The sequence below is a fragment of the Pinus tabuliformis genome, chromosome Q, assembly GCF_031772625.1.
Source record: "Pinus tabuliformis cultivar Carrire ecotype Pingquan chromosome Q, CPIR1, whole genome shotgun sequence".
Taxonomy (NCBI): Eukaryota; Viridiplantae; Streptophyta; class Pinopsida; order Pinales; family Pinaceae; genus Pinus; species Pinus tabuliformis.
The window spans coordinates 1,093,918,870-1,093,930,565 of record NC_142296.1 but is presented as its reverse complement, the minus strand read 5'-3'; positions in this window follow the sequence as shown (position 1 = coordinate 1,093,930,565).

Below are 11,696 nucleotides of genomic sequence, written 5' to 3'. Positions count from 1 at the left end.
TCGTAATTGTCATTTTGAATCGAAAGAAGAGTGTCGTAAAGTCTTCCTCTTCTATATAGTTGACTGTACTTATGTCATTGTACTTGATTATGAAATTATTAGTATTTCAATTGTTGAAAACAATTTTAAATTCAAAATTGAAAAAGTGTCGTCTTAGTCTTCCTTTCGTTTTGAAAAGAGAAAATTGTTAGTGCTGTCGCTTTGAAATAAAATAGTTTAGATCTGTACTTAGCATTCTTTTTGTCATTCACAGATTAAGAAATCAGAAAAAAATACATGCATGTGCATCTACATTTTGACTGCTTGTTTTGATTTAGGAAAAGTGCATTTAGTGTGTGCTCTATGCCCTCTGCTGAAAGAAAAATCGTTATCTTCTTTCCTTTGTAGCTAGGATTTTCATTGCTAAAAGAACATAAACAACTATTTATCATTTTAGATTGCATATTTAGGAATTTCACATCTACATCACACGATGAACCTTGAAAGACAAATTTCTCAGTAAGATCAACCATAAGATAAACCTCAATGAACATAAAAACGCTTTGGAATCTAATGCAACACATCTAGAAGTCTAGGGTAGAGACATGTTTTGGCATCGTAAATCCTGGTAACTATCATTTTCATCGAAGGTTGGGTGATTCCTCCTCTTTGATATGACAAGTGCCAGTATGGACTTATGCTCCCCGTACCGTCATGTATATATTGGGAGACCACAATAGGCTATCATCCTTTATCCTTAGGAAGTCGTGTCTGCCGCCCTATCAATCGTAATGCACTAAACACAACATTCGAGAAGATTGACTGCCGTACATAAGTCCTTGGTAATTTCTCTCTCATTTATCACCAAGGTGTATTTTGTAGTTTTACGATCGATTTGGTAAACCCTATAGCTAGGCTTCCAGATCAGTCACTTTCATTCCTTTTCGACTCCTTAAAAGAAAAGGTCCATCTGAGCACTTGTCACTTCAGGCTCATTAAAAATTGAAGGCGACTAGAGTCACCTTTAGCTTTTTCTCAACTCTTAAAAATTGAAAAAGCAAGTTGCATCAAAGTGTCTTAAAATTCATTTAAATCGGAATAACATTTTTCCCCTTAATTTTTGAGTTGATTAAGTAATCCACAATCGTGGAAGAAATTCAATCAAAACCCCGTCATTCACAGAGACTAGCGAGTTAATGGTCTTTGACCCTGGAAACGAAACCATCCCAGGGAAAGCATTCTAATTTAATTGAGTCCAATTCACCTGATTTATTTGAAACTTTCGTTTCAACATCGTCAGAGACTACAGTTACTCCAATTATCTCTGGTACATCTGCCTTTACAAAAGAAGTTCAGCAGTTATAAGAGGATAGTAGAACTGATCCTAATGTACAGGTAGACACCTCTATTCCTGAAGCAGCTCCACCTAGGATTGATCAAGAAACTGAAGTTCACTTACCTGAAGATCTGGATGTTGAATTCCAAAATTCAGAAGGTGTCACCCCTCCAGTATCTGTCACTACAGAAGCTACACATTCTTTGGCTCCAGAAATATTTTACAGACCTGACAGTCTACCTCTTCCATCTGGATTGATTGCTATAGAAGAGATAGTGGAGGATGTTCCACCCAGTACTCCAGTGCATTTTGGAACTGGTATCCACTTACATCCTTCTACTACTGAAGTTAGTTCTTTTTCATCACAAGTTCTTGTCGAATCGCTAGGAAATCTTTTGGATAGACTAAACATGTCTGAACAACCATCAACATCTAGGACTGTGTCAACAGACACGGCTACAGCAAAGCTTACTACTGCCATTCCTACAATGATTGTTGGTATACCATCTATCTCGGCGAGTTATCAACAATAAGCCGAAGTCCAATCAGGGACTGTTTCGATGACATGGTTAGTTCCTATTTCTTCATCTGGATTCTCATCTGGTATTTCTTATGTTGAAACTCAACAAGTCGATCCGATGTGTCTTCAAAGGCCAATCTACCCTTTAAGTACTGTATTGCCACCATATGGGGGGCAGTATGTGTTGGCATTTTGGCACAGGTGTGGCCCTACGGTATAGGTGTTGTCCTTGATGGCAACTCTCTTTGATGACAGATCTCAGTCCAGACTACAAGAATGAAGAAAAATTTCATATGCGCAGGTTCATTAAACCCAAGTAGCGTATACACGCTGTTACGCTATATACTAAGTCATGGATACGCAGGCTCGCTATATATGAAGTCGCGTATACACGCAGTTTCATGAACAAAAAAGAGCGTACATGTCGAGAAGCTTCCCTTTGGTCCGTGGTAGTTAGTCCTCGGTACTTGAGCCTATGTTTTTGACCAAGGTATCTCGACAGACGTGTTGATCCCTAGTTTTGAAGTTGATGGTATTGTGTTACTATGGTTTTGGACCGTGGTATTGTGAAGGGCCTAAGGCTATATAAGGAGAAGAAGATCATTAGGAAAGTGCACTGAAAAAGTCTTGAATATCTGATAAAGAAAGAGATCTAGTATGCAGGTTCTGGGTTGCTTGATCTAAGCTAAGGAGAGATCACACCGGTTGATGGAAGACTAGATCTAAGGATAGATCGGGAACAAATGGTTTGAAATGAACTATCGGTATATGGTTGATTACGCATATTTTTAGATCTGCATACTAACGCAATGTTATGTTCTGAGTATGACTAATGTCTGGTACAGCTGCAAGTTATGAGAAATTATTTTTAGATCTGTACGTAGGTTGTCTTTGGTAAAAGTGCGTGTATACGCGGGTTGGTTTCATTGAAGTAGCGTATATCTTTTGAAGCTTAATTTTTGGGGTTGCAGTTGGGTCTGACTGTTATTGCAGAAGTTCTGTAGTCTGGTCTGTGTTCTGGTGACTGGGTGTTGACAGGGTTTCAGTGGTTCAGTGATTCAAAGATTGATGATGCTAGTATGATCTGTTATGAAAATTGATGAATTGTGGTCTTCAGATTGTAATGTTGTGCTTCAAGAATATCCAGTTTGAAAATGTATGAAAAGTGGTTTCTGAAGGAAAGAAGATTGTAGGCCAGCACCTATGTACTAGTATCTTAGCTAGTACAAGAGCAAATGGGGTTGGAGCTCCCTTCCAGGGGAGTCTGGAAAACGAGAGAAGGTTGTAGCCTTCTGCAGGTTGTAGCCTACGTACTGGTATAAGGCTGCACCAGTACAAAAGATTGTAAACTGAAGTTTCTTATTAAAGAAAGATAGAGACGACTTGCAGCAGGTGGTTTTCACCCACATTGGGTTTCCACCTTATATCATGGTGTTCATGTGTGTGGCTTTTGTGTGATGATCTGTTCTATTATACTGCACCTGTTTACCTTTAATATGGTTAATAATGTCCTGATGCATTTACTGAAGATAAACTAACTGAATCATAAGATTTCTGGTTATACGCTGGTTGCTTTAGACACAGTAGCGTGTACACGCTAGTTCACTTAACTGAAGTAGCGTATATGTTTCTGAGTATGAAATTGAAAAAGTTTTATTGATCTGATAATACTGATTCATTCCCCCCCCCCCCCCCCCCCCCCCTCTCAGTATTATTTCCAACAATTGGTATTAGAGCAGGTCCTTCAGAGAAGCTTGATCGCTTGAAGGTAGATCGTTCATCATGAGCAACTACGAGAGAGAAGCATCAATCAGGCCAGCGGTTTTTGATGGGACAAACTTCAATTATTGGAAGGTAAGAGTTACTGCCTATCTTCAATCTCTTGGTACAGAAGTTTGGGACATTGTAGAGACAGGCTACACTTTTCCTTCAGCTACTCCTACAGATCCAGCCGAGAAAAAGAAATATGAAACAAATGCGAAAGCAGTCAGTACTCTATTAGGATGTATATCCCAATCGGAATTCATGAAGGTAATGCACTATAAATCTGCAAAAGAAATATGGGACAAAACTGTCACGAGCTATGAAGGAGACGAACAGGTAAAGCGTGCTAAACTTCAAACTCTCAGGATTAAGTATGAGACTCTCAGAATGTATAATGATGAAAGTGTGGCTAACTATTTCCTTAGGGTAGATGAGATTGTTAATTGCATGAAAAACTTGGGTGAAGAAATAAAAGAGGCTATTGTGGTTGAAATGGTTCTAAGATCATTGTCCCCCAAATTTGAATCTAAAGTGTCTGCAATAGAAGAAAAGGAAAATCTACGAACTCTTACTATGTCTCAGCTTCACGGAATTCTAACTGCTTATGAAATGAGAAAAGGGGGTCCATCAGACAGAAGAGAAGCTGCTTTCAAGGCTTCAGGCAAAGAATATTATTATGAAGCAAGTCACGTGCCAGAAGATGAAGAAGAAGAATCAAATTTTGTCAGAAATCTTCAAAGGGGTTCTGGAAGGTTCAGAGGTAAGTTACCTTTTAAATGCTTTGCTTGTGGAAGAGTAGGTCATTATGCTGCCAAATTTCCTCACAAAGATAAGAATGACAAGGGAAAGGAACCTGTTAAATGGAACAAGAAACAAAATGAAAAGAAGAAAAGCTATTACACTCATGAAGATAGTGATGGTCTTTCAAATAGTGACGAAGATGAACAGGGTAATAGATATAAACTTTTAATGGCTTTTGAAGATGATGACTACATGGATGTTATAGATGTAGAAGGCTTTTGTGAAGAAATGAATAATCTCAAAGTTTACTTAGAAGAGAAAAGTGCTATTATTGATTCTCTACAATGTCAACTGGCAGAAAAGGAAAAACATCTTGAAAAATTGGAATGTGAGATTGTTTGTCTTAGAAAGGAGATTGAGAAAACAAAAGCGATTAATCTTAAATTTGTTAAAGGATCTGAAACCTTGGATGAGATTATCAATGTGTAGCGTTCTCCTCTGATCAAGACAGGTCTGGGATATAATGGAGAAACATCTCAAGCTTCTACCTCTAAAAGTTATCTTCATGCAGCAAGGAGGAGCGAGCAAAGACCAAATAAAAATCATCAGGTGAATCAGGGACAGTTTACCTCAAGAACAAATAAAGACTATCAAGAAATTCGGGGACAAGCTGCCTTAAGGACAAACAGAAGCTACAATCAGCCACAGGTAAAATCTTCCCAATTTGCCCCAAGAATGGATGTCAATAGAAGCTACAATCTGTTGGATGATAGATCTGATTATCGGAGAAATTTCTTTAATGGCCAATGTTTTTCTTGCCATAACTTCGGTCACAAAGTAGCTCAATGTGTTGCCTACAAGACAATCATGACTAGAGAAGCTCAAAAGCAAAGAAGTATGACTGGAACCATGAAAAGGACTTATAACAACTTTTCGGTTCTTGAAAATGAAGTTGAATGCTCTATTTGTAATATATTTGGTCATGAACACTCTGAATGTAGGCGCAGGTTCTGGAAGACAACTCAGAAGGAACAAACCTCAAATGTCAGAACATGGAGAATAAAGGAACCGCAACCAGAAAGATGTGGGATAGCCTTTTATGCAGAAGGTCAAGAAAGTCTATGGTACATTGACAGCGGATGTTCGAAGCATATGACAGGGGACAAAGAAAAACTTGAATCATATACCGCATTAGAAAAGGGAAAGAAAGTTTCTTTTGGAAACGATATCTCTACAGCCATAAAAGGAAAAGGTGTTGCTCCGTTGAAAGAGAAGGTCAAAGCTGGAAATGTTTTGTATGTTGATGGATTGAAGCATAATCTTCTGAGTGTCAGTCAGATGTGCGATCAAGGAACAGAGGTAATATTTAGATCAAATGGATGTTGTGTTCGTGATCTTGATACAGGTGAAACAGTGATCAAAGGAAGAAGGACTCCAAATAATCTATACATATTTGAAGAAAGACAACAACAATGCTATTTGAGCAAGAATGATGAACACTGGCTATGGCATCAGAGGTTGGGGCATCTAAGATTTCCACAAATAAGGAAAGCATGCAAATATCAGGTAGTTCGTGATCTTCCAGATATCAGAATTCCAGACAACACCATATGCAAATCATGTCAGTTTGGAAAGCAAACCAGAACTAATTTTCCTGAGAAGGAAGGATCAGCTAGCATGCCTCTTGAGCTAGTACATACAGATACATGTGGTCCATTCAGAAAAAGAACACCTCGAGGAGAAGAATATTTGATATTATTCATTGATGATTTCTCCAGGTTTGTCTGGTTAGGACTTATGAAGCACAAAGTTGAAGCATTCGAAAAATTCAAATCCTTCAAAGCCTTGGCTGAAAATGAATCAGGACACAAAATTAAGTGTCTCAGATCTAACAGAGGTGGGGAGTTTACCTCGAATGAATTTTTCGATTTCTGTGAAGAACATGGGATAAGAAGAGAATTCTATATAGCTAGAACTCGTCAGCAAAATGGATTTGTGGAAAGAATGAACAGAACAGTCCAACAAATGGCTCGTGCTATGCTTGATGAATCAGGTACTCCCGCAACTTTCTAGGGTGAAGCTGCACATGCTGCGGTTATTATTCTCAACAAAACAAATGTCCGAGTAAACAGCACTCAAACTCTTCATGAGCTCTGGTGTGGTAAGACTCCTTCGGTGAAGCACTTCAAAATCTTTGGGAGAAAATGTTATATTAAGAATACTGATGAGCAACTTGGCAAACTTGAACCAAGAGCAGATGAAGGCATTCTTCTTGGTTATTCTCCACATAGCAAAGCATACAAGTGCTACAATAAAAGACTTGGCAGAATTGTTGACAGCATTGATGTTGTGGTTGATGAGAAGGGATACATTCCTAGGCAAGTTCATCATGAAGACATCGAAGAAGATGAAGGCTACTCTCAAAGACAGAATGATGAAGAAGAACCAGAGGAGTAGACAAGAATAGAAGAGAAGACTCCATCCAGATATGTTCAGAAGAATCATCCAGAATCTCAGATTGTGGGGCAGAAAGAAGCAGGAGTACAAACAAGAAGAACAATTGCAGAAGCTTCAAGCTATTTGGCATTACTCTCTTCCACTGAACCACAAAATGTGAAAGAGGCATGCAAAGATGAATGTTGGGTCAAAGCAATGGATGAAGAACTTGAGCAGATCGAAAAGAACAACACTTGGGAATTGGTTCCTAGACCAAAAGATAAGAATGTCATAGGGACAAAATGGGTCTTCAAAAATAAATTGAATGAAAATGGAGAAGTAACTAGAAACAAGGCCAGACTTGTTTGTAAAGGGTATGCACAACAAGAAGGAATAGATTTTGAAGAGACCTTTGCTCCTGTTGCAAGACTTGAGGCCATCCGAATGTTCCTTGCTCTCTCAAGCTTTCAAAACTTCAAGGTATTTCAAATGGACGTGAAATCAACCTTTCTGAATGGAGACTTAGAAGAAGAAGTATATATTGAGCAGCCATATGGTTTCATTCTTGGGAATGATCCAAACCTTGTATGCAGATTGAAAAAGGCTCTCTATGGTCTCAAACAAGCTCCAAGGGCTTGGTACTATCGTTTGGACAAATATCTTCACCAACAAGATTTTTCAAAAGGATCAGCAGATAGCAATCTCTATATGAAAGTTGAAAATAACAAATTGCTAATACTTGTTGTGTATGTAGATGATATTATCTTTGGCATCAATGAAGAGGCTATGAGTCAAAACTTTGCCTTGCTATGCAGAAAGAATTTGAAATGTCATTACTTGGAGAATTGACATACTTTCTTGGATTGCAAATCCAACAAAATGAAGGAGGTATTTTCTTGTCTCAAACCAAGTACCTCAAGCAGATCTTGAAGAAGTATGGCATGGAAGATTCAAAGCCTGTATGTACCCCCATGGTTACATGATGCAGCCTCAGTACAAATGATGAATCAGTAGCAGTTCATCAACCAACTTATAGATCCATGATTGGGAGTTTGCTTTATTTGACAGGTACCCAACCAGACATTATGCATGCAGTATGAATTGTTGGAAGATTTCAAGCCAACCCAAAGGAAACTCATCTTCAGGCAATCAAAAGAATCTTCAAGTATCTTCAAGGGACTCAAAACTATGGCTTATGGTATCCTAGAGATACAGATCTCACTCTTCATGCTTACATAGATGCAGATTGGGCCGGAAGTGTGGATGACAGGAAAAGCACAAGTGGTGGTGCATTCTTCATGGGTTACAGATTAGTATCTTGGTTTAGCAAGAAACAGAGTTCGATTTCTTTATCTACAGCTGAAGCAGAATATGTGGCTGCGGCATCTTGTTGCACACAACTTCTTTGGATGATGCAGACCTTGCAAGATTTTCAAATCACTTGCACTCCACCTGTCTCTATCTTATGTGATAATACAAGTGCAATCAACATTTCAAAGAATCCAGTCATGCATTCAAAGACCAAGCACATACCAATCAAGTATCACTTCCTCCGGGAACAAGTGCTTGAACAAAAGGTCAAGTTGGAGTATGTTTCTTCTAAAGAACAAGTTGTTGATATTCTCACAAAACCACTGCCCAAGGAGACTTTTGAATATCTCAAACAAAAGCTGGGAGTAGTTGATGCTTCATCCTGCTATTGAATCCTGTCTGTTCTAAAGAAACATTGGTGTACGCGTGTTGTATAGGGGATATCCGCGTACATACGCTGATTTATGCAGGTGAAGTCGCGTATATGGAGTTCTAAACAGCAAGGGTAGACTCTGGTTGGAGAAGGTCTGAGATGGGTATGCCAGAGTCCTTCAGGCACACTTTCAGGGGGTGCAGCAGGCACAGTTTCAGGGGGAGCAGCTTAAAGTCTAATAAAGCATTGTTGGCATTTAGATTTTTTTGGTTCTAGTTCACAACTGTTGTTGGTTTCAGGAGAAGGGGCACAGAAGGAAATCTTGGTTGCTGATCTAAGAGATGATTATCAGATGTTTTTGGTGACTTTCATAAGTCTTGGTCTAGATCTTTCGTCTCTATGCCATGTATCTCTTTTATGATGTCAAGGTCATGTAACGGCCTATGTTGGTTTCCCCACTATGCCTGGGATGAATGATGTAATGTAATTGGTTGTTATATGTAAATTTCTGATGTATCCCCTCTTGGTTGGGAGTATGGATGTATATATTGAGTCTTTTGGTGATAGGAAGGTCCTTTATGATGTATAAGTCTTGGTTCTTTTTGAAGAACACCTTTTGCAGATCTTGCCTACAGTCAAGGGGAGCATGTTTAGCACAGCAGAGTAGAGATATCAGCATGTTCTCAGGGGGAGCACAGCCCTTTTCCCTTGATGACAAAGGGGGAGAATGATTCTAAGGATCTTTGGGTTGCCATCAAGTCCAAAGGGGGAGATTGTTGGCATTTTGGCACAGGTGTGGCCCTACGGTACAGGTGTTGTCCTTGATGGCAACTCTCTTTGATGACAGATCTCAGTCCAGACTACAAGAATGAAGAAAAATTTCATATACGCAGGTTCATTAAGCCCAAGTAGCGTATACACGCTGGTACGCTATATACTAAGTCGCGGATATGCAGGCTCGCTATATACGAAGTCGCGTATACATGCAGTTTCATGAACAAAAAAGAGCGTACATGTCGAGAAGTTTCCCTTTGGTCCGTGGTAGTTAGTCCTCGGTACTCGAGCCTATGTTTTTGACCAATCGACAGATGTGTTGATCCCTAGTTTTGAAGTTGATGGTATTGTGTTACTATGGTTTTGGACCGTGGTATTGTGAAGGGCCTAAGGCTATATAAGGAGAAGAAGATCATTAGGAAAGTGCACTGAAAAAGTCTTGAATATCTGATAAAGAAAGAGATCTATTATGCAGGTTCTGGGTTGCTTGATCTAAGCTAAGGAGAGATCACACCGGTTGAAGGAAGACTAGATCTAAGGATAGATCGGGAACAAATGGTTTGAAATGAACTATCGGTTGTTGGGCCTCAAAATCGTCCCTATTTTCACTCCCTTATTCACTTATATCTTCACATTTTACCTTCATGTCACCTCCATTCCACCTCCATATCATTATGTTTACCTCATTATTGGGTCATAACAATACTTTTCCAAAGTTTATTAATTCTTAACATTTCTAAGTGAATTTATGGCTAAAACTTAGAAAATAATATGCTTAAACTTATACCTAACAATTAGCATGAGTTTGTTGACATGTGTAGGTTGCAAGGAAGCTTCCAAGACACCTTTTTGTGGCCTTGAAAGATCAAATTCGAATTTGATAAGATGCACCTCATGGAAAAGATCATGGAGAAGATCATGGACCTCATGGAGGAAACCATGGAGGATAGGATTATGTGTCTAGATGATTGAGAAATGTATGGAACTAAAAGAGAGATTAATGGATCGTCATTATGAGTTTGTTATCTCCTCTCATTGTATAAATAGGAGTACCTCCTCCATTCCAAGGGGAGGACTCTTAGAGCATTGTATCCAATTGATGATGGAATAGAATAAAGCTTCATTTTTCATATATTTCCATTATGTAGATAGGAATTTATGTAGTTTTATTTCCATTATGTAGTTTTTAGATATGTTTTCTTAATGTAGTATATGGAATAATTTGTCTTGTTCTTAGGAGAATTGAGCTCACTCTAAAAGGATGAGAGAAACATGTTATTTCATATTAGATTTTATTTCATTTCATTGTTTAGATGTTTAAGGATTTGATTGGTGAATGAGTTTTGAATTAAAATCTTATCAGCATATGAGAGAACAACCAAGGGTCTAAGTTAGACTCTCTCTCTATTTGATTTGCATGATAATTGGAATTCATTCTTTTGCTTTTATGTTTCAAGTATCATATGAGGAGATACCAAGAGTCTAAGTTAGGCTCTCTCTCCAATGATTTATATGGTAATTGAAATTCATTCTTTTATGCTTTTAAGTTTTAAGTTATTTCATTTCTTATGCTCATGAATGACTCTTAGTTTAGTTTGGATTAGTACATGAGAGGACAATCAAGAGACTAAGTTAGTCTCTCTCTCTACTTGAATCTAAACAATAACTAAGTTCATTCTCTTGTTTTCATTTTAAGTTTTTAGTTTTAGGAATGATTTCTCTATGATACTGTAGGGAAGGACAACCAGGACCTCCTTAGTTAGGAGCCTCTTCCCTTGCATATTGTATTGAATCTTAAATAATTTAGTTAGGCATAGAGTTAGTTGCCTACTCCTGCATATATTGTGCTGGCACCATCACAAGCTTACGAGTTTCCCTGGTCGATAATTTATGCAGCAATTTAAGTCCAATAAATTGCCCAACATTTTGGCGCCGTTGCCGGGAATGGTGCTAAGGGATTAGGCATTAGAAATTTAATTCAGTACTAGTATTTTTCTTTAGACAAAATAACTTGTGAGACCTGGTGACAGCAGGATCTTCACAAAGGCGTTTAAATTTGAGTTTTCTGATGATTTAGTGTTTAGCTAGTTTTTAATTTTCGTCTTTTCAAACAAACCCCCCCTGCATAAATAAAAACGAATCAAGCGACTAGTATGCTCTCTTCCTGCGCTTAGTGCGATCAGGAAGATCAGAAAGTCTATTGATTTCGTTCGAATAAAAATACTCTTGCTGGAAAACTAATGTGTAATATGTCAATAAAGAATTTTGTGAAAAAAAAAAAAACATCTTTAAATTTTTAGATGAAATTTAGTTTTTTTTAATTTTAGATTTAAAAAAAAAAAATAAAAAAAAAAATTAATAATGTATATATCATATATATATATTATTAAAAAAAAAAAATAACCATTTGTTTTGTTTCTTTTGTTTTTTTAGATATTTAAAAAAAAAAAAGTTTTTTTTTT